At 37.4% G+C, this 24,257-nt stretch overlaps 1 long non-coding RNA gene and 1 pseudogene across 2 annotated transcripts in view; both read right to left on the bottom strand.

Moving 5' to 3' along the window:
- Positions 1-447: 447 nt before the first annotated feature.
- LOC149119700 (uncharacterized) overlaps positions 448-24,257 on the bottom strand; it is a 183,394-nt gene continuing 159,584 nt past the window's right edge. For both annotated transcript variants that reach the window (XR_016228171.1, XR_016228170.1), the window contains 3 exons: positions 15,124-15,192; positions 3,912-4,137; positions 448-1,221 (listed from right to left, as the gene is read on the bottom strand). This is a non-coding gene — a long non-coding RNA (uncharacterized LOC149119700). The remainder of the gene's footprint in view (positions 1,222-3,911; positions 4,138-15,123; positions 15,193-24,257) is intronic.
- Positions 5,774-6,377, bottom strand: LOC100346919 (zinc finger CCHC-type and RNA-binding motif-containing protein 1 pseudogene; annotated as a pseudogene).

Below are 24,257 nucleotides of genomic sequence, written 5' to 3'. Positions count from 1 at the left end.
AATCTTCAAAGCATCTAAAGAGAACATACCAGGTTCATATTTGAAATGAACAATAAAATTGACAACCAACCTTTCAATAGAATCATAGAAGCTAGAAGACAACAGAAGGACATCTTTATGTCCTGAGCAAAAATAACAGTCAATCCAGACATCTCTACACAGAAACGAATAACCTTCAATTGAAGGGAAAATGAAAAAGACATTTCTAGACAAATAAAATAGATTCTGTTATCAGTAGACTCAAACAAAATAAATCCCAAAGAGAATTCCTCAGGCAGAAGGAAATAATCCCAGAACAGCACACAAAAATTCATGGAAGAATAAAAACCAATTAAAAGGTTAAATAGAAATCTGAATCCGTATTGGCTATATGAAATAATGAAAGTAATTAATTGTAAAGTTTATATTTTATTGCATTAAAATAACAATGCAAATGTGAGAGAGGTGATTGGAATTATTATAAGGATTAAAAGTATCATCAGGTCTTTTGATTGTCTCAGAAGTGATCAAATGCTAAATTAAATCAGGGTGTATATGATATATAATGCAATCTCTAGGTCACCACTAAAAGCATAGTAGAAGGCAATTAGTGAGTGAAATGGGGTAAGAATATGTGGCTGGCTCAAAATAAGGCAAGTGAAGGGACTATATCATATAAAGTGTGGGATAATTATAAAACAAATAGCAATATTATAATTTAAATCCAAATGGATCAGTAATTACATTGATTACAATAGGCTCAGAATTCCAATAAAGGTCTAGTCAAGAATTCCAGGTGCTTGAATGGAAAGCTGTTACTATTTACAAGATTGGTCCACTGCAGCTGTAGAGGATCTCACAGATTAGCCTAAGGTATATTGAGCAGAGCATCAACAATTGGTACCATAACAAGTGCACTCCCTCTTATATGCATCCATATGTACAACAAAGAAATGCATACATGCGGCAAAAACTTGAAAAAGAATGTTCATAGTATCAATATTCATGAGATCGAAATATGAAAAGAAGGAGCTGATACTGTGGCCCAACAGGTAAAGCCACAGCCTGAGATACCTACATCCCATATTGGAGTGCCAGTTCAAATCCCAGCTGCTCCACTTCCAATCCAATTCCCTGCTAATGTGTTTGGGAAAGCAGAAGATGACCCAAGTGCTTGGGCTCCCCACGTGGGAGACCCAGATGGAGTTCCAGCTTCTTGGCCTTGGACTAGTTCCGCTCTTGCTGTTATTTGGGGGGTGAACAAGCAGATAAATATATTAGAGGGAGATACCTTTTACCTGTTTATCTGATATAGATATATATCATTTTATATATATAAAATATATATTTTATCTGTTTATCTGATATATATGTATATATCTCTATTATTTTAAAAATCTTTCAAAAAATATGGAAACAATCTAAATATGTACCAGTAGTAAAGTAGGTAAGTAAACTGTGGCATGGTGATACAGTGGAATACTAGCCAGTAACAAAAGTAATCAAGTCACTCCCAACAACATGGTTAAATATCCCAGATACATAAAACATTCAGCTAAGAAACAGAAAATATAATGTGTGCTTCATTTATCTGAATTTCATGAAACAGATAAAACTAATCAATTGGGAAAGAAGTCATAATAGTATTTGAGGGAGAAGGGGTAGTAGCTGAGAAGGGGCATCAGGGGGGCTTCTGAGATACTGGAAATGAGTGATTTTCATCTCGGTGGTAGTTTTGTGGATGTGTTCATTTTGTTTGAAAATCATTCATGTACTTATACATTATTGAATTCTATACTCTCCAGTAGGTATGGTGACATTTGATAAAGTGTAAAGTAAGAATCGTTCACATAGGGATGGTAATATATGGTGGGATATTTCAACAATGCCTTTATCCTTTCAACAATTATTTATTGAACACTTACTATAAACCAAATAGCTTTATAGAACTCTAACACAAGCACAAATAGTGGCTCAGGCAGTATTCATTATTTATTTTTATGATCTATACAAATAAGTTCTCTGACCTTTATGGTCTTTTTGCTTGGTTGTTGATTTTTACTTTTACTTTAGATTTAACAATTTTTAAAATTTTGCCATATTTACTTCATTTACAAATATTGTATTTAAACATATACAATTGTTTTTCTTATAAGTGGATATATTAACATACAACATGGGATTCATGACAAGGAACATAAAGTGAAGAAAGAGCATATTATTATGTAGAGGGTATAATTCAGTGAAGACAACATTTAAAATAATTTACATATCAAATAATATGACAGCCACACTTTTTATATTCTCTCTAGACATATTAACTTGCACATTAATGAGTTCTAGGATTACTAAGAATCAATTTCTAATGGAAGTTTCATTATGCCATTAGCAGTATGCTGAAAATGTCTACCACCACAAAAAAGTTCTACTCTTCTTCCTTCTTCAATGACATAAAAAAGTCACTTCCAGTATCTTAACTCATATTTATGAAAAGGGGACCAAAATATTTGCCCTTTTATATCCTGAGCACTGATTCAGGGTCCTCAAAGTGTTTATACTACAGACAGAAAGTGGGTCTTCAAAGATATGCCCACTGGGAAAAATTCACTAAAAACATGTTATTCTTTTCCCCTTTGTATAACTCAGAAGCAAGTAAATGGCTTTAATTCTAACTTTCAATGATATTTAGCCTCTGGGCCAAGACCAAGAGCTATTAAGTTTAGTTCAACATAAAAATGTGTTACTTGGTAGAGAATGAAAAGAGGTGAGAAAAATGGAACTCCCTTAGAAAGGATAGCCCTACCACTTTTGCTTGTGATCCCTGCATCTCATGATATACATCTACAGCAAGACCAATGACAACAGCATTTTTTTTTTTTTTGCATTCAGGGTGGTGGTTCAATTAAAGAGGAAACTTCCACAGGTCTGTGGTACCAGACCTACATATAGAGGGAAAAGAGTTTACTGCTTATACATATGAATTGAAGTGCTCTAAAAACCTTTAGCCTTGTCCCCAAGATACAACAATTTGTAAAGAAACTCATCAATCCATCTAGAGAACAAATCAGAAGTCAAAATCAAAGCTTTCACTTACACTAGAAAAAGCAGGCCTATTGCAGAAGCCAAGTAAGGAAGCCAGGGCAGAAGTCCATGGAACTAGATGAGGCAAGACAGTCCAAGCAGAAGCTCAGCCTCAGCATACAAGTAAGATTCAATACCATGAGCACTGATGTACTCATGGATCATATTCCAGAGTAAGAAGTAAAACTATCAGTTTAAGAATCTGAGTGAATGGGGCCAGCGCCGTGGCTCTGTGGGTTAATCCTCTGCCTGCGGCGCCAGCATCCCATATGGGCACCAGTTCTGGTCCCGGCTGCCCCTCTTCTGATCCAGCTCTCTGCTGTGGCCTGGGAAAGCAGTAGAAGATGGCCCAAGTGCTTGGGTCCCTGCACCCACATGGGAGACTGGGAAGAACCTGGCTTCTGGCTTCAGATCAGCGTAGCTTCAGTTGTTGCAGCCATTTGGGGAGTGAACCAACAGAAGGAAGACCTTTCTCTCTGTCTCTCCCTCTCACTGTCTGTGGCTCTACTTCTCAGATAAATAATACAATCTTTTTTAAAAAAAAGAATCTGAGATCTACTTAACAGCGTAAGCAGGCCTAAAAAGGTAAATCACAGGAGAGGATACTGAATCAGAATATACTTGCTTTTGGGGTGTTCCCTGCCTAAACTGTCCTTGGAGGTGCATCGGATACACATGTGTCTCTTCCTGTTGTGACAATTTTCCATAGGTATCTTGCATTTCGGTACACCTAATGAACAGTGCCACTGAATGCAGCTGTTCCAAGTTATCTTTCCAAGGATGTTTATACAGTTAACAGATATAAAATGCAGAGATATTGTCCCTCTAGAACAAAGACAAGACATACTTACTACCAGTTATAAAAGATTCAGGTTCCCTGACTTCAGAATGCCCTTCTGTCACCAATACATGCGTATGCAAATATCAACTGGCCTTCTTTTATTCCTCTGGGAGCTGGCGTTCAGGAAATTGGTGCAAGGAAATGCTGGTATTTTGATGACTGCTATTGCTGTGAGTAATGCAATCTTCTGTCTCTAACCCAGGAATCTTTTAATGGCATCCATGGAACTGTAGCAACTAGAAAATAGGGTAAAATCTCAGGCACATCATAATTCTTCTTAAGAGACAATTCTTTTAAAAAGGCTTATTAACATTTTCTTTTTTTTTATCTTTTATTTAATGAATATAAATTTCCAAAGTACGACTCATGGGTTACAATGGCTTCCCCCCCCATACCGTCCCTCCCACCCACAACCCTCCCCTTTCCCACTCCCTCTCCCCTTCCATTCACATCAAGATTCATTTTCGATTATCTTAATATACAGAAGATCAGCTTAGTATACCTTAAGTAAGGATTTCAACAGTTTGCTCCCACACAGAAACATAAAGTGAAAAATAATAGATGATTTTTTTTAAATGATGATGAAATCAGATCAGACCTATTGTCATGTTTAATCCCAATGAGAGTCAAGTTGGGAATTGATAATTTCTTTTTTTTTTTTTTACAGAAGATCAGTTTAGTGTACATTAAGTAAAGATTTCAATCGTTTGCACCCCCATAGAAACACAAAATGAAATACAAATTTTTGTTTTCAAGATTGAATTTCAAAAGTCATGGAAACCAGACATGAATAAAGTTTTTTTTTTTTGACAGGTAGAGAGAGAGAGAGAGAGAAATGAATAAAGTATTATAATGAACATTTCAAATCACCTTAATATCTTTTTCTCATGGGATTACAACAGTATTACTATAATAGTATTGCTTACTTATTTTTATTAAAATTAGCTGTTTTCAAGATTATTCCTAGGAAGTTCTGATTTTAAGTATAGGTTGTGTATCTCTTATCCAAAATACCTGGGATGAGAATTATATTGGATTCCAGGGTATGGGCTGTTTTTTTTTGTTGTTGTTTTTTTTTTTTTTTTTTGAGCAGTCACATATACATAATGAGCTATCTTGGAGATGGAACCTGAGTCTAAATATGAACTTCACTGATGGTTTATATAAATTTTGTGTACATAGCCTGAGGTTAATTTTGTAGAGGATGTGTAATAGCATCATGAAACAGAGTTCCACAGTGTGGATGTCCTACAGGAGACATTGTGTTGGCTTCAAAAATGTTTCAGATTTTGTAGGGTGCAGGATTTCAGATTAGGGATGCTCGAGCTCTACTGTGCTAAGATAGAAACATGAGACTTTATATGTATTTTTAAATTTCCTATAAAAAAAGAGTGCTAATTGTTAAAGGAACAATAGTCACTGTGCACCTGCTCCCCAGGTAGGACTTCTGTCCCTATTGAATTGCAATATGAGAATCGACTGCAAAATCTCTCCCCAAACCGTACTCTGTATGTTGTGGGTGAGTGTGGGGACAAATTGTTGCAATCTATGATTAGCATAGAGATGGTCCTCTATATATAAAGTCATAATAATAATGATCCATAATGAAGAAGGAGATGGGAGAGGGAATGGGAGGCGGGAAGGGAGTGGAGTAGGGGGCATGAGGGAAAGAACCCCTGTATTCCTACAGCTGTATCTATGTAAAAATGCATTCATTAAATAAAAAAAATTTGCTATGAACTATTTTCTAGTAAAAGGAAGTATTGGGTATTAAGTGTTCTTATGCTCAAATTCTAAAAGTAACCTTAGTCCTTAGCTGAACTTTGTGCTCCAAGACTTTAATTTAAGGATATTTAGACAATAAATATAAGTTTAATCACTAAGCTCTTCCTCATCACGGAAATATGGGATTTCCTTTAACTTGGGTGTCTGGAGTCATCTGATTTTGAAGGACCCCCTGAATGACTTTCCATTTTGGTTTGCTCTTCAGTTTTGGCTTGCTGGAAGGTTGTGGCCTGGCCGAGGCTGTCCAGAGCATGGTCTTCCCTTCATCTTCACTTTCTTCTCCTTATCAGTCTCTTCTTCTGGTTCAGAATTTTCTTTTTGTCTTTCTTCTTTGGAGGTTCATGTTCTCCAAGCATATTTTTAGGTCAGGCATAACTTAAGCATCCACTTTCCCCATATTTGTAGTACTGGATTTATCAATGTGGTTTTGTCTTTGGATGAACTCAGCTGCTCTTAGCTACCAAATAATTTTTTATTGTTTATTGCCCTGGTGCAGTTTTGCACAGTCTTTATCCTAAAACAAAATGAGTGCAACTCCTTAACTCTTCCTGGAATCTTTATCTTTCATTATAGTAACCTTTGCAATTTTGCCATACTTAGAAAATATCCGGTATAAGTCATTGTTCATCAGGAAAAAAAGCAAGTTGGAGACATACACTGTGCTCTTACTTGGGGTCCATCCACCACTCATTTCTTCAGACAGAGTGGTGGTGTGCAAGCCTTTGGCCCAACCAGCTCAACCCTGACTCCTTCTACCCCCTAGCTAGGGCCTGGGTGGGCCCAGCAAGAGCAGGTTTCAAGAACATCACAATTTTTGACAAATAATAAGGGAAACATCTACAGATTCCTATAATTGGGACCCATTTCACCCTTCCAGGTAATAATAATAAGATTAACAACAATAGTAACAAAAGAAGCTACTCTATTTGAGCTTTTATTATATAACTGATTGGTGCTTATATTTTTGGCAGCAGTGGTTGTTGCAGATACTCTTAGTTGATAAAATGATTTATCAGATTGATCCCACAAATGAATAGGACAAATGGCTATTTCAAACAACAGAATGAACTCCTTCTTGAGATTTATATGAAAACAATAATTGCCAATAATTAAATAAGTACTGTCAGGTCGCATTGTTCATAACAAATGTAACATCTTCTTTTGATCTTTACAAAAATCTCATGATGCAGATCTATCATTGTTCCTATTTTAAATTTGTGAAAACTAGGACTTAAAGAGTAAATGACTAGCCCAAGATCACAGAGTTGATAAGAGGCAAAGCTCTGACAAATGTCAACTTCATCAAGAGTGATGAAACATATTTATCAGTCATTAACACTAATTAAATAACACTCTCATATTGACAAACTTGCATCCAAGACAATTTCCTTATTTGCTTTACTCTAATAAAATTTCTGTATGTAACAATTCAATAAAAATATTTGTTTACTGAATAGGTGAATTTATAAACAGACTTGAAATTTTGGCTATATTGGCTGACTCCATAAATAGTTGTTGCTGAATGAATGAATGAACATGTACTAAGTGCCAGGCATTGAGATAAGTACTCTTTTGCATTATACAATCAGTTAGCCACTTACCAAACAGTGCACTTTACACATACATTTTTAAAACTAAGGAGACCTGATTGGGATTAAAGTCATGAATGATCAGTCAAGCTAACATAAGGTGTGTACTGATATGATTAGAATAAAAAAGGTGTATCACCTCTAGAGTATTCTCAAATATTCAGAACTCCAATGCAATTGCAAGAAATCAGCCAAATCCAAATTGAGTGACATTTTACAAAATATACTATCTGTACTCCTCATAAGTGTTAAAGTTATGAAAAACAAAAACCCAAAAATCCAAAAATCCACAGATTGGAGGAAACTAAGGAGACTTGATGACTAAATAAAACATGAAATTCTGGATCACATCCTTAACAGAAAAAAAAGAGCGTTGGTAGAAAGGCCGGTAAATTTTGAATACAGTCTGTTGTTTACTTAATAGCAATGTTCCAATGTTAATTTCTTAGTTTTGATAAATTCACCACAGTTAATATAATGTGTTAATAATAGGAAATCTGGGTGAAAAGTATGCAAGACCCTTCTCTTATTTTTACTATTCTTCTATAAATGAAAAAATATTTCAAATTAAAAAAGTTAAGAAAGGAAAAAGAAGAAGATGGAGCTATTAGGTAGGGACTCAAGAGAAACACAAGTTCTCTTAGAGAAAAGGAAAAACTCACAAAACACACACACACACACACACACCACATCACACACATTTGTCTGGAACTATCACATTTCCAGTCCATGAGTACAGACTACATCCAAAACAGATTTTTGGTGGCTGCTAGGCCTGCTAAAGGTCCTTTTCCTAGCTCTGTAACTATCTTCAACATGCTTCTTTCTGCGGTGTTTCAGTCAAAGACAAAATCAAATGAAAAGGCAGACAACAAAGTACAATCTCAGCAACCTCCTAGCTGCCCCCGAACCCACTCCCAGCAAGTATCAAGCTGCCCCACATTCTATAGCCTTTGAATATGCACACTGGCTTTCTGAGTTCTGAGAGGCATTAGATCTCCCTGAGAATCATAACAGCAGTTGCAAAGGAAAAAGAGATGAATTATAGACTCTTCCCAGCGAAGTGTATTTTGCTACATTTAAGACACTTTGAAAACTAAAGTTGTTGTAAGAGGTAATGTTCTGAAGAAAAATAAAAGGTTGGCCAGTAGCTGATATTCCACAGTAGCTGTGTGGCCATCTGCTTTGGTTTTGAATCATCCTGATTGATTTGTGGGAAAATGAAATACTGAAATCACCATGTAGCTTTAAATTCCAAATCTACGTTGCGTTTGCCAAGTGCGGCCCCATCTGTAGAAGGAAACAGCATGCAGGCAGCCTGGCTCCAGCCAGACTCAAGCTGTAGCATATTTGCCTCTGCCTGTTATTGACAGTTCCCTTACCAAAGTTGTTTTGTTAAGTGGGTTTGCAACCTTTAATGTCCTCTGTGTCTTTCATAGCACAAATCCTTTGAGCAGGAAACTCTTACACAAGTAAGAGCCGATAGAGTACCAACTCTTCTCATTTGGGGAACTTACTTGCTAGTGACCAAACCTTCTAAAAACCATTCATTCTCAAAGCCTCAGGTTGCCTGCAGCTCTAGGAGTCACTGCAATGCTTCCCTGTTGGCTTCCTCTTCACCTCTGATCTCCTTAGCATGAATAGCAAGTATCAGCTCTTCCTTTCCAAACGGATGGGTTTGCAGTCTCCTCCATTCTTGAAAGCATTGAGAGTAGCCTGACCTTTAGCGGTCTGCATTTTGCAAGGAGAGGCACTACCGTGGCTACTTGAAAAAAACAGTTTGAATTGACACATGAAATGGAGACCTTTAAACTTCAGATATGTGAGACAGCAAGTTTTGTGTTGTTTTAATGAGGATTTTCGTCCCTTTTTGTAGCAATTTTAATAAACTTGTGAGAAATTCCTCTTGCTGCTCCTGTACACTTCACAAAACCCCTTACGTCTTTTCCCCTTTTCTCATGAAGATTCACCATGACCAACTTCCCATCTCAATTCTATTCCTGGAATTGCCATTTTAGAGCTCATGTAACCAGCAAATAGGCCTTAGTGACCCAGATGTGTAAGCATTGAATTTACTGCTGACGAGACCAAAACTTTCAAGTAGGAATGAGGCATACATAAGGATGAACAAAGGAAAAGGACAACACACCAGACTTACAGTGGCTTCTTAATGGATCCCAATATACGGCCAATTTTTAGGCTGAGGCATCATTTCTTGTTCCAGCAATACACAGGTTAAAGGCCATCAAAAAAGCCAATGCTACATATTACATAGAAATTCTTAAAGCACAAACTTATTCCTATTAGGAAGTTAACTCAAAAATCATTTTAGAAAAGTCTAAGAGGCAGTAGCAGACAACTGGAGCTTTATAGTCAGATGCAAGTTTTTGTCCTGGCTTTGATGCTCCCGAACTGTATAATCCTACAAAAATCAGTTAACCATTCTAAACTTGTTTTGTCAATAAGGATATTTGATGTACCTAAGTCATTGTGCTTATTATAAAGAACAAATGAAAGAATCCATCCAAAGTACTTGATATGCTGTGTGGCATCTAGCATGGTTCACTAAATGATTTTCTTCTTAACATTATTATTATAATCATTATCATTAACTAGCCTCAAAAATGGACTCTAGCTACTACGCATAACATAAATTAGATTCAATGAGTGACTCCAAAATGAGTTGTAATTTAAGTTGCAACTAGACCAATAGAAAAGAACAAAGAAAAGGAATATGAGGGACTATTACAGTCCTAGGCTTCAAAAACAGATCTCAATTCACGACTTGGTTTAATTCCTTACTTCCCAGCACTATAACCTTGAATATGTTATTTAACCTCACTGAGCCTCAGTTTTCTCATCTTTGAAAATGAGGACACTAATATTCAGTTACTATAATATTATAAAAGGAGACTTCAAAAAGTTCATAGAAAATGGAATTAAAAGATGATGAACCAAAGTCTCTTTTATTTGTTGAACTCTTCATTTAGAGGAGCATTAAGCCTTGGACAATAATGAAAACTAAAAATATGTTATCTCAAAAATTTTAAAAATGAAGGTAAATTGATTTTGGTTAAAAAAATTTTAAATCCATGTAGTTTTTTTTTAATAATACACATTTCATGAACTCTTTAAAGATCCCTCATATGCATGAATTTCATTTTTTCCACCGAAGCAAACTTTCTTTTTAAAAAAAAAAGTATTTGAGAGACTAAGAGACAGAGAGAGCCCCCATCCATAGGTTTACTCTTCAGATGTCCAAATGGCTAGGACGGGGCCAGGCTGAAGCCGGGAGTGAGAACTCAATCTATGTCTCCCACATGAGTGGTAGGAACTCAATCACTTGAGCCATGACTGCTGTATCCAGGGATTTGCATTAGCAGGAAGTTGGAGTCAAGAATTAGAATTGGATATTAAACCCAGGCACTCTAATTTGGGATGTGAACATTTTAATTAGTGTCTTAATTTCTAAGGTAAATGACTTCCCCAAATATATCTTTTTAAAAATGTATTTCACATACAATATTGTATGTCTATATGTGGAACAATATGTTTCAATACACTTACACAACCTGTAATGCCCTATCAGGATAAATTTGAATTCATTTTCTATGAACTTTTTGAAGCCTACTTGTATAAGCCATTTGGCATAAAGTCCAGCACAGAGTAGCCACATAGTAAATGTTCATTCGCTAACTCTTCCCTATACTGTATCATTAGCCCAGTTAGGCCTTTTCCAGTCTTTTTTTTTCCCCTTCTGACTCCCAGACATAATAGTAGCATAAGAAATTTCACCAGTTCACGGATTCAATTTGTGCATTGAAATGAGAAACTTACCTGTATGTGTGTGTGTGTGTATGTGGGGGGGGGAGACTTTCATTTTTTGGTGTTATTTATTCACTTTTGGAAGGTTCAAATTGCTAGATAACATTTCTGGAAGATCATATAACAAATCTAATCCAATCACCAAAAATGCTAGAGATGAGAAGGAAAGTTTCCTAAATTTATGTATATAATATTCCCAGGCAAACTCAGGATGTGATCTTACCTGGCCTCATTGATGAAAGAAGATTAGGATTAGTCAGTACTTGAATTGAAGATCAACATAAACAATCAAGATTCATTGAGCTAGATGACAGCAACTTTCCCTTTGAATCAGGGCTAAGGTAATCTAGCAGGGTGCTATGGGTGTTAGTAAATCCTAAAGCTCATCCACTAGTCACAAAACCAACTTAATTCAGTGAAGATAATATAGATGTACCTGGAAGACTGAGGGACAATGAATACTAATTCCAGTATTCTAGCAAGAGGTGAGTATTGCCCCAAATTGCAAACCCAAATTGTTCCCAGCTCTTGAGTCAATTTAAATTGATGGCAGTATCAATAAGTTCAGTTTCACCATTCAGTTTAGTTTAGGTTTAGAACAGCCTCCCCTGGCTGGCGCCGTGGCTCACTAGGCTAATCCTCTGCCTGTGGCACCAGCACCCCCGGTTCTAGTCCCGGTCGTGGCACCGGATTCTGTACCGGTTGCTCCTCTTCCAGTCCAGCTCTCTGCTGTGGCCCGGGAGTACAGTGGAGGATGGCCCAAGTTCTTGGGCCCTGCACCTGCATGGAAGACCAGGAGAAGCACCTGGCTCCTGGCTTTGGATCAGTGCGGTGCGCCGGCCACAGCAGCCATTGGGGGGTGAACCAATGGAAAAGGAGACATTTCTCTCTGTCTCTCTCTCTCTCACTGTCCACTCTGCCTGGAAAAAAAAAAAAAAAAACAGCCTCCTCGAAATCTAGTGGAGTAGTAAAGATCACCAAGGTTTCTTGATTTTCTGCCATGTCGCTTGCTATAATCCAATAGTAAAAATTCAGTAGTAAATATCAGTTATTTGCATGGATTCTGGAGCTACATCACTCAAGTTCAAGTCCTATTTCTATCAATTACTAGCTTTGTGGCTTTGTTCAAATTATTTCACTTCTATATCCTTCAGTTTCATCAGCTATAAAACAAGGGTAATGACAGTATCTAACTCTTAAACTTCCTGAGAAGATTAAAGGTGGGAAGGCTTGTAAAGTGCTTAGTGTCTGGTACATAATAAGCACTTGATATTTACGTTCATGTTTTTTAAAATTCTGAGATCCATTTCCTTAGGGAAATATTTTCCTTCTCTCTTTCTGATTCTCCCTTTCTGAAAGCTATTCTTTCTGGCTTTCTCTTTAACTCCTACTCCCATGTTGACATGCTTCAGTAAGCTTCTGTCTTGGTCACTACTCTGAATCTCTACTAGATTTCACAATTTAGTAATCTCAATCCTCTCCCAGGTTTAGGCAGACTTGAACAGAAATATGAGATGAGCTGAGCACTGACTTCCCTACAATCTGAAGTTCCAAATCTAGCTCCACCAGTCTATCCAGGATCTTCAATACCTACAGGTTTTCCAAATTATGACTAAGATAGAATATATATCTGGAACATTGTGTCCAATCCATCTAATAGCAGTTCTGTAGCCTATTACCTCTTCCTCTAGCTGCCCCAAAATGGCAAGAACAGAAAATGTGCCAAGTTCAATGAAACAAAGCAGAAATCCCAGATTTCTTATCCACATTTTAGCATTTCTAAAAACATACAAGCAGAAATACATTTCCCAATGGGTAATCCCATTTTATTTGAGTGGAGATTTTGGATGATTGGCCAATAATATGGCCAATGGGGATTTTAATCCAGATAGACCATAAAAGTTGAAATCTCACTGAAAGACTTGAAAAGATACTAAAACTATGAAAAAACATAAAATAGTCTTACTTGATAAAGGAAAATTCAGAACAAGGAATAAAGGGCTTTTTAAGCCAGGTCTTAAATCTAAATAAGCCCATTATAAAAGTTAAAAATAAGTCTTATGGGAGACCAGGATAAGCACCTGGCTCCTGCCATCGGCTCAGCGCAGTGCGCCGGCCGTGGCCACCATTGGAGGGTGAACCAACAGCAAAGGAAGACCTTTCTCTCTGTCTCTCTCTCTCACTGTCCACTCTGCCTGTCAAAAAAAAAGTCTTATATAAATTGTACACCTATTTATAAAATATTTTCTTTCCCAGGATCTCAAAGCACTTTGCAGACATTAATGACTCATCAGTATCTACTTGTGGTATGACAATTACCATTGCCTACTAGATGATGAAACAAGAACAGAAAAAGGTCTTAAGAAACTTGCCCAAAGCCACACGGGGTATACTCTGAACAAGAACTATTTGTTGTTTCTGTGTTTGCAATAATGAGCAAATTAAAAGTGCAATAATTTTCTTTGTAATTCAGAAAAAATTGCTCTGTTAACAGTCGTTTCTAAACATGAAAAAGAAGTCTTTTTAACTTCCCTTAATGTGGATTTTTTTTTCAGATAACACCTAATTATGGTAAATTGCTTCATTCCCTAATTGTTACTGCAAGGCAACTAAGCATTGTTATGTTGACTACTGAAGAGTGGATTGTTAATGGCCTTAATCATCAGATAATCTGGTAATATAATCAATGTAACTGAGAGATACCTTGTGGATAACAACAAGCAAATCAAGTATGAAACATGGACTTATAATGGAATGTTCAATTCTATTGTTTTACATTTACTTTGATACAAAAAAAATCTCATTTCACAAAGAAACCAAAGGAGAGATTAATGCTATTTCATAGTCCTAATTGCCAGAAGCCCACATGCTGGACTCTTACCACACCATCTTAGAACATTCTCTCCACAGGATATGAAATGCTGACATTTTCCCAGAAGATATTTCTTCAGAGACCTTGCCCTCAGTCTGCTTCCAACTGAATGCCTTTAAAAGGGGGCAGTTTGTGCATACCTCCCCAACTCATGACCTCTCATGTAAAAGGAGGAGAGGAAAAAGTGAGATTTCATTTTTCTTGCCATTCCTGAGGCTTGAAAATGGAAGAATTAATTCATATTAATGGCAAATAAGAGAGTGGGTGATGAAGGTCTCTGGAAAAATAATAACTAGAACTAAAACCATCAAGCTTTTCTTTCTTGAAAACAACAGATATAAATGCAAGGCTCTCAGTAGTTCATGCTGAGAACTAATTCTACTATAATTCATTGAATTAAAGGCAAATAGCTACTTCATATATTAAAAACAAAACAAGAACCCACATGTGCTCATGTACACAAACAGGTTTGTACTTACCAAAAAAAGTATAATTTTCTTGTGTTACTTCTAATATGTACCAATTAATAAGAACCACACAAATGCTACACAATTTAAAAAAAAAAAACAGCAAATCTGACTTCTGCACCAATTGGAATTTTTACTAGGTAAGTCATATTATATTTAGGTTCCATTTAATGTTTCAATTTATTTTTTAGCCCAGAAAAACATAAAACGTAATGCAAAAAGAACTTTCTCTATGACCTGCATTTAAATAATACATTTCATTTGCTGTATCCCGTGGTATTTGATAACATGGAAATGTTTGTTGGTTCTAAAATCATCAATAGCTATTAATCTTTTCAAAGACTGTGAATACATTAGGGTAGCTGTCAAGAATTTTCTCTATTTTGTTGTCAGCAAAATCAAGTTGCACAGAACTTGACCTGCCCAATAATGAACAACATTGAAAGCAACACATTTGTCATCTATGGTAAATTATTCAAATCATAACTTTATTATTAAATCATAGCACATTTAATCTCATCAATTTATATCTATATCAACAAGGTATTTTACAAATTTATTTTCATTTTATTTGAAAAAGAAATTGATATCTCTTCTCCACTGGTTCACTCCCCAAATATCTGCAATAGCCAGGGCTGGATCAGGTTGAAGTCGGGGGCCCAGAACCCTATCTGTGTCTCTTACCTGAGTGCCAGAGGACCCAAGTACTTCAGCCACCACCTGCTGCCTCCCAGGCTGCACCATAGCGGGAAGCTGGATCAAAAGTAGAGCCAGGACTTAAACCAAGCACTCTGGATGCTGGTATTTCTAAATTCCATTAAATGTCCAACCCCCAAAATGTATTTTAAGGTCTTCATTTATAAAATGATTTCATTATAAAAATATCCAGGTTGTTAAATAGATAATACATGCACATTAATAATAAATAAAGTTGTCTCCTTCATAACCCTGATTCTTCAAACCCAAGTTTGTATGTCCCAAATGGTAACCACTGATTATTATTTTTTGCCCTTAGAGTTTTTATTATTCATAGACCAGTAGAAATATATATTTATCTGTTTCTTTGTCTATCTCTTTTCTACACCAGTGTTAGATTAACATACTGTACCTTAACAATTTTACTTAGCAATATATGTCAGAAACATTTTCATACCAGTACCTAAAGAGCATTTTCATCCCTTAAAAAATGTTATAATCTCATTACATCCTATTATAATAATATGACATATTTTACTTAATCAGTTACCTATGAATATAAATTTATAACATATTCAGTAATTTCCTATTAAAACACTGCTCAATAAGTAATATGACACATGTCATTTTAAACATAAGCATAAAACTATTTGGATAATAAGTTCATAGGATAGATACTGCCAGATTAAAAGGTATATACATGGATTTTTATTATTTTATTTGTTTGAAAGGCAGAGAGAGATCATCTCTCAGGGAAGTTATGGGGGGAGGAGCCATTGTAATCCATAAGCTGTACTTTGAAAATTTATATTCATTAAATAAAAGTTTAAAAAAAAGATAGAATAGAAAAAGAAAGTACACAAATGAAAAAAAAAAGTTGGCTTACAAGACACTCTGTCAAAAAAAAAAAAAAAGATCTAAATGAAAGATCTCCGAGAGTGAGATCCAAGTGGAAAGAACAGGTCATCAAAGAAGGAGGTACCTTTCTCTGAAGGGAGGAGAGAACTTCCATTTTGAATACGACCTTGTCTAAATATGATCAGAGTCAGTGAACTCAGAAGGCTTCCATAGCCTTGGCAACTCATGACAAGAGCCTAGGGTGATTACTAATGCCATAAACAAGAGTGTCAATTTGTTAAGTCAACAACAGGAGTCACTGTGCACTTACTCCTCATGTAGGATCTCTGTCCTTAATTTGCTGTACATTGTGATTTAATGCTATAGCTAGTACTCAAACAGTATTTTTCACTTTGTGTTTCTATGTGGGTGCAAACTGTTGAAATCTTTACTTAATACATGCTAAATTGATCTTCTGTATATAAAGAGAATTGAAAATGAATCTTGATGTGAATGGAAGGGGAGAGGGAGTGGGAAAGGGGAGGGTTGCAGGTGGGAGGAAAGTTATGGGGGGGAAAGCCATTGTAATCCATAAGCTGTACTTTGGAAATTTATAGTCATTAAATAAAAGTTAAAAAATAAAAAAAATTTTAAAAAGATAATTGAAAATGAATATTGATGTGAATGGAATGGGGGAGAGGGAGCGGGAGATGGGGAGGGGTGCGAGTGGGAGGGAAGTTATGGGGGGAGGGAAGCCATTGTAATCCATAAACTGTACTTTGGAAATTTCTATTTACTAAATAAAAGTTAAAAAAAAAAGAATCCCTCTTTACAGTATCAAGATTGAGGGGGGTGGGAGGTGGGTTTACTCTGGTCAGGGGTGGTAACAGATTATGAATGAAAAAGATGACTCCAAAATAAAGACCTAGTTTTAAGAAACAAAACAAAAGAACCAACTGTGCCATAGCAGGTAAAGCCGCTGCCTGCAGTGCCAGCATCCCATATGGGTGCCAGTTCAAGTCCCGAATGCTCCACTTCTGATCCAGCTCCCTGCTATGGCCTGGGAAAGCAATAGAGGATGGCCCAAGTCCTGCACCTGCGTGGGAGGCCCAGAAGAAGCTCCTAGCTTCAAATCAGCACAGCTCTGGCCTTTGCAGACAATTGGGGAGTGAATCGTGGATGGAAGACTTCTCTCTCTCTCTATCTATCTGCCTCTCCTTCTTGCTCCTTGTAACTCTGACTTTCAAATAAATTAATAAATCTTTTTTTTAAAAAAAAGAACCAACTCTATTACATAAAGAAGCAAATGGAATGTTTTAAAGCTAAACCTTGTAGCATATATTATGGGCCAGGTGATGAACCTTTGAAGCCAGAAAAACTGAAAGATGAATTGTGGAGGTCAAGAAACAACTATTTTGGTAGCCTATTGGGTAACTAGGGCCTTCAGAAAGTGAAAAAAGGGCTGTGTGGAGAGAAAAACGTGACTCCAGAGAGCAACAAATGAGTAAGTGCGCTACTGAATCAGCTCAATGAACAGCTAACACAATACGTAAAACTGTTAATAAGGATCAATTTGGACTGCATTGAAATAAGAAGACAGTTTGTAGCATGAGTTTGTCAGAAAGAAATAATTTGAAACCACAATTGAATTCTCCCTTCAACAGGGTAAGTTCAGTACATTAACAACAACAAAAAGATGGTAGACTTGAGATAGCAAAAATTTTAAGAGGGGTGAATTAGGTAGAAGTGCCATAGATGGATAGTTCAGATACAAAATTAGTTAAAAACAAATTGAGTACAAAGAGTTGTTACTAACAGTTCAATACTGGATTGGGTGTATGTGTCAAGTATGTCTCTTAGGGGTCCACTCTGAGTTCAATACAATTCAATATTTTCATTTACTGCTTCAAGAATAGAAGAGAGAGGATGCTAATAAAATTTGCAGGTGTTTCCACACATTGCAGGATAAGCATAAAATAGAGCGTGAGCAGGATAATTTTTTAAATGGACAGAAATCAATAAAATAAGATTAAATAAAGCATTCATAAATGTAATGTGATTCACAAAGGATAGAATAATCAAATGCACCAATGTAAAACGGAATCACAAGAAGGTCTAAGGGTTATGGTAGAAAGTGAAATGAACATGTATCAGCAACAGGACTGTCAAACCTCAAAGGCAAGTGCTGATCAAGTTTCAAAAATGAATTTTTGTCTTAGAAAAAAAAGAGGAAATATTATGCTTGTTTATAAGAACATCAGTATGTCTAGGGTGTCAGCTTAAAGGATTAATAGATAAATGAAGTACAGAGAGGTGATTAGAAAATTAAAGTAATTCACAGAGGAAAAAACTAAGACAGGCATAAAACTAAGTTAAAGGGAAAAGAGCAAGTAAAGTATTTAAGGTAGTTAGCCAGAGCAGAAGCCAGGGAAAAAGGGCAGAGAAGGTAAAGGAATGAACAGAAGGGGGAGGAAAGTCAGATAAGGCGTTCAAAGGGAGAAGGGAAAGAACTGGAAGAGGAAAGGACGCAGGACTTTTTAAAGTGAGGGAGGAGAACAATCAGAGAATCTCATGAAAAGAAGTTTATTTTGTGAATTCACAAATGAGTTATGCAGAGAATTGGTGGTGCAGACCCCAACAAATATTTTAATCAGACTGCTTCCATGGAATTCATCAGTACTAATTCAGAACCTCAGTTGAATATCATCTTCAGATTAGCAAAGTGTTTGGATTTTAGAGACACATTAGAGGGAAAAAAAATAAAATAAAAGACTAGGGTCTCATAAGAAATTGGGAGGCAAAAAACACAGCTAAATAGGAGAAAGCATATTTGATATATATCTTTTTTGAAAAAACTGTAAAGCTCCAAGAATTCAAAAACAATGCAAACTATCCAACAACATGTCAACAAAAGAAAAGCAAACAGAGTGCAAGTTGGAGTCCCAACTGCTCAACTTCCAATTCAGCACCCTGCTAATGCACCTGGGAAAGCAGCAGAAGATGGTCCAAATGCTTGCCCCCCATGCACCCACGTGGGAGACCCAGAAGTAGTTTCTGGCTTCAGCCTGGCCCAGTCCAAGCTGTTGGGACCATTTGGGGAGTGAACCAGCAGATGGAAGACCTTTCTCTCTTTTACTATGCCTTTCAAATAAATAAAATAAAATCTTTCAAAAAAAGTAAACAGAGTAGTACATTTCCTTTATAAACTAATGCTTGCTATTTTATAATTTTATAAATAAAATAAGACCATAAGAAAATCTGAAAATTATTGAGAATTACTTTAAGATTTATTTATTTGAAAGGGAGAAAGGGGGAGGGGGAGGGGGGAGGTGGGAAGAGGGGGAAGGAAGGAAGAGGGGGAGGGGGAGAGAAGAAGAAATAGGTAGGTAGGTCTTCTATCTGCTGCTTCACTCCCCAAATGCCTGCAATGACTGGAGCTAGGCTGACCCAAAGCCAGGAGCTTCTTCCAGGTCTCCCACATAGGTGCAGGGGCCCAAGGATTTGGGCCATCTTCTATTGCTTTCCCAAGCCATTGCAGAGTTGAATCGGAAGTGGAGCAGCCGGGACTCGAACCAGCGCCCATATGGGATGCCAGCACTGCAGGCGGCAGCTTTAACCACTACACTACAGCGCTGGTCCCGATATTATTATTATTATTATTTTTTTGACAGGCAGAGTGGGTAGTGAGAGCGAGAGACAGAGAGAAAGGTCTTCCTTTGCCGTTGGTTCACCCTCCAATGGCCGCCACGGCTGGCGCGCTGCGGCCGGCGCACCGCACTGATCCGAAGGCAGGAGCCAGGTGCTTCTCCCTGTCTCCCATGGGGTGCAGGGCCCAAGTACTTGAGCCATCCTCCACTGCCTTCCCGGGCCACAGCAGAGAGCTGGCCTGGAAGAGGGGCAACCGGGACAGAATCCGGCGCCTCGACCGGGACTAGAACCCGGTGTGCCGGCGCTGCAAGGCAGAGGATTAGCCTATTGAGCCGCGGCGCTGCCCCCGATATTATTTTTATAACTAAATTTGTTGGGGCAAGGGTTTACACTAGCAGTTAAGATGTCAGTTCAGATGTCTGCATTCCTCATCAGAGTATCTGGGTTCAATTCCTAGCCCCAACTCCTGATTCCAGCTTCCAGCTAATGCAGACCCTGGGAGGCAGTGGTAATGGCTCAGGTAACTTGATTTCTGCCACTCACATAGGAGAATTGAGTTAAGATCTCAAGACCTGATCCATTCCAGGCTGCTGCAGAAATCTGGGGAGTAAACCAGTGGATAGCAGCTCTATCTCTCAAATAAAAATTAAAATTACCTATAATCTCATCAATAATTTTATGTGTGTATTGATTCTTTTGCACAATATACATTTTCTAAAATTAGTGTTATTTTGCAAATGCAGTTATGTGTCTGCATTTTCATTGTTTATAATTACATTAATATCTTATAAAGAAGTGAATTTTTTAAAGGTTTATTTTATTTATTTGAAAGGCAGAATTACAGAGAAAGAGAGAGAGAGATCTTCCATCTTCTGGTTCACTCCCCCAAATGGCCACAATGGGTTGGGTTGAGCCAGGCTGAAGCCAGGAGCTTCATCTGGATCTCCCACATGGGTGGCAGTATTTGTGCCATCTTCCGCTCCTTTCCCAGGTGTATTCACAGGGAGCTAGATCAGAAATGGAGTATTGGCCGGCGCCGTGGCTCACTAGGCTAATCCTCCGCCTAGCAGCGCCGGCACACCGGGTTCTAGTCCCGGTCGAGGCGCCGGATTCTGTCCCAGTTGCCCCTCTTCCAGGCCAGCTCTCTGCTGTGGCCTGGGAGTGCAGTGGAGGATGGCCCAGGTGCTTGGGCCCTGCACCCCATGGGAGACCAGGAAAAGCACCTGGCTCCTGGCTCCTGCCATCGGATCAGCGCGGTGCGCCGGCCGTGGCGGCCATTGGAGGGTGAACCAACGGCAAAGGAAGACCTTTCTCTCTGTCTCTCTCTCTCACTGTCCACTCTGCCTGTCAAAAAAAATAAAAAAAATAAAGAAATGGAGTACTTTTGCTCACATGAATGCCAGCGGCTTAACTGGTTGCACCACAACTTTGGCCCCTGAAGTGAATGTTTTTGAAAATATGATTACTAGCTGTATTTTATTGCATTCATGAAAATTTATACACATTTCCCTATGGTTTGATATTTAATTATTCAACTTTACATCATTATAAATAATTGTTACCTACATAGCTTCTGTTTTCTTGGTGTACATTCTCAGAAATGTACACAGAAATCACAATGTCAACATTTATTGGCTTCATGTATGTTGTGGAGGTGGGGGGAGAGGGAGAGAAAGGAGGGATTAAAGCAGGAGGCAGAGAGAAATAGAGAAAGAAACTGATTTCCAGAAAGATTACTTGCACTCCTCGCAATAAACATGAAAATATTCACCTCACTTCATACACATCAGTATTACACAAGACATGTTAAATTTCTTTAATAACTATTTGATATTAAAATCCTTGTGAACTATCTTATGTATCTTGTCATCTTGTTACTTTATAGTTAATTGTACATTAAGAGCATTAATCTTTGGTCATATACATTAGAAATATTTTCTAATTTATTGTCTGATTGTTGTGCCATTTTTATACATTTTAGTGTATACAGTATTTATTCACATAAATATATCAAACTTTTACTCAGTTGTATCTTCATTGCTTTTATGCTTTGAAAGTTTTTCCCCAAGAACAGGTCATCAAAGAAGGAGGTACCTTTCTCTGAAGGGAGGAGAGAACCTCCACTTTGACTAGGACCTTGTCTAAACAAGATAAGAGTCGGAGAACTCAGAGGGCTTCCATAGCCTTGGAAACTCATGACTGGAGCATGGGGAGATTGCTGATGCCATAGACAGGAGTGTCAATTGGTAAAGTCAACAACAGGAGTCACTGTGCACTTACTCCTCATGTGGGATCTCTGTCCTTAATGTGCTGTGCATTGAGATTTAATGCTATAACGAGTACTCAAACAATATATTTCACTTTGTGTTTCTATGGGGGTGCAAACTGTTGAAATCCTTACTTAATGCATACTAAACTGATCTTCTGTAAAAAAAAAGAGAAATTATCAATTCCCAACTTGACTCTCACTGGGATTAAACATGACAATAGGTCTGATCTGATTTCATCATCATTTAAAAAAAATCATCTATTATTTTTCACTTTATGTTTCTGTGTGGGAGCAAACTGTTGAAATCCATACTTAATGTATACTAAGCTGATCTTCTGTATATTAAGATAATCGAAAATGAATCTTGATGTGAATGGAAGGGGAGAGGGAGTGGGAGAGGGGAGGGTTGTGGGTGGGAGGGATGGTATGGGGGGAAAGCCATTGTAATCCATAAGTCGTACTTTGGAAATTTATATTCATTAAATAAAAGTTAAAAAAAAAGAAAGTTTTTCCCCAGCCTATTAATATAGGTTATTCTTCACATATATTCTATTCTAAAATTCATGAGTTTCTTTTTTATATAGAGATCATGAACTAATTTGGAATTTACTTTAAGGCATGATATAAGGTGAGGTTTCCTTTTTTTAAATATTTAGCCAGTTTTCTCAACATTGAGAATCTAATTCTTACTCATTGGATTGTTATGATCCTAAATCACAACCAAGTATGTTAATAAATTGGGTCTGTTTCAAGCATTTGGGATAATAAACTGATACTGAACAAAGAGAGAATTTACAAAGGTGCTTCCGTATGCAATGTAGAGAGAAAGATGAGAGAGGAAGAAATGGCAAACAGACACAATAACTAAAGAGGGACAAGCAGTGGAACTGAAAATGTGTGGATGGGTTTCCATTGCTTATTAGTAGCTGCATGAAGGGTATGGAGAAGAAAAGAAAGCAAGCACATGAAGAAATATACAAGTGTGGGATACAGAGTGGAGCACAAAGGAAGACGAAAGTGAAAGAGAACAGACTTCACTGTGTGTGTGCATGCACAAGCATGCACACAAGAGGGAAGAACTCTCAGGAGGAAGTAACACAGAAATCGAAGCAGGCAAAAGACACAGAAAGAGGCATCAAAAGACATAGAGGTGGTAGAGAAAATGACAGATGGGAGCTAAAGGTCAAGATCCACAAAAAAAAAAAAAAAAAGTAGATCCAGGAAAGTTTTACACAAAGACTCATCAAAGAGGGACCATGCTCATAAAATAAAATTTGATGGACTCCTGAAGACATTAAAACATGTTTAAGAAGCAGCAAGAAATAGAATAGGACTAGGTTGAGGAGTCATGTAGTCAGGTGGAAAGTTCTAATAAAAACAGGAAGTTAAAATTCTGTGGCATTAGGAGAGATCTCTACCCAAAAGCATATGGAGAAGGGAATACAGCAATAACTGGTCCCTGCATATGTTAAATTGTCATCATGAAACATTTTCAGACTCTGTTGGCTAAGCTTTATACATAAAAAAGTCAAGTTATAGATTTAAGATGTTCCATATAGTCTTTTTAAAAAAGATTTATTTAATTTCAAACTCAGAGAGAGAGAGAGAGAGAGAGAGAGAGAAAGAATCTCCCATCTGCTGGTTCATTCCCCAAATGGCCACAACTGCTAGGGCTGGGCCAGGCTGAAGCCAGGAGCCCAGAACTCCATCCAAGTCTCCCACATGGGTGGCAGGGGCCCAAGCACTTGGGCCATCTTCAGCTGCTTTCACAGACACGTTAGGGAACTGTATTAGAAGGGGAGCAGCCAGGACACAAACCAGCACTCATTTGGGATGCCAGTGTCATAGGCAGCAGCATAACCCCCGCACCACAATACCAACCCCTGCATACAGTCTTATTAAAAGGAAGGGGAATTCAAAAAGTGAAATAATGATGGTCTTGAGCATTAAGACTCCCAAAGGGAAAACACAAAAGTTCCAGTGCCTACAAATTAATTAGGGACCCAGGAGAAAAAGCATCCGAAAGGATAAAGCATGTTACTCATTCATTCTTCATCTATTCATTTATCAAACATATATGGGGACACATTAAGCAGCCAGGGGAATGAATATAAGACGAATACTAGCCTTTATCTTCAGAAGTGCCCCATCTAGTTTAGAAAACAAAACAGTAAATAAAACATCCCAGTGCTATGGGATATATTCTATAATCAATTATATGTAATCTGCTATAGAAATAAGGGAAATGCGTAACTTTGGAGGGTTGTAGGGCTGAGTAATTGATTGAGGAGGAGAGGATAACCTGAAATTATTTTACAGAGGTGCTAATCTTTGACCTAAACCTTAAATACTACTTCAAAGTCGACCG

Source organism: Oryctolagus cuniculus, chromosome X (assembly GCF_051225735.1).
Source record: "Oryctolagus cuniculus isolate XC-2025 breed Fujian yellow rabbit chromosome X, ASM5122573v1, whole genome shotgun sequence".
NCBI lineage: Eukaryota > Metazoa > Chordata > Mammalia > Lagomorpha > Leporidae > Oryctolagus > Oryctolagus cuniculus.
The sequence above is the reverse complement of the archived record's forward strand: the minus strand, read 5'-3'. Positions and strand labels throughout refer to the sequence as shown.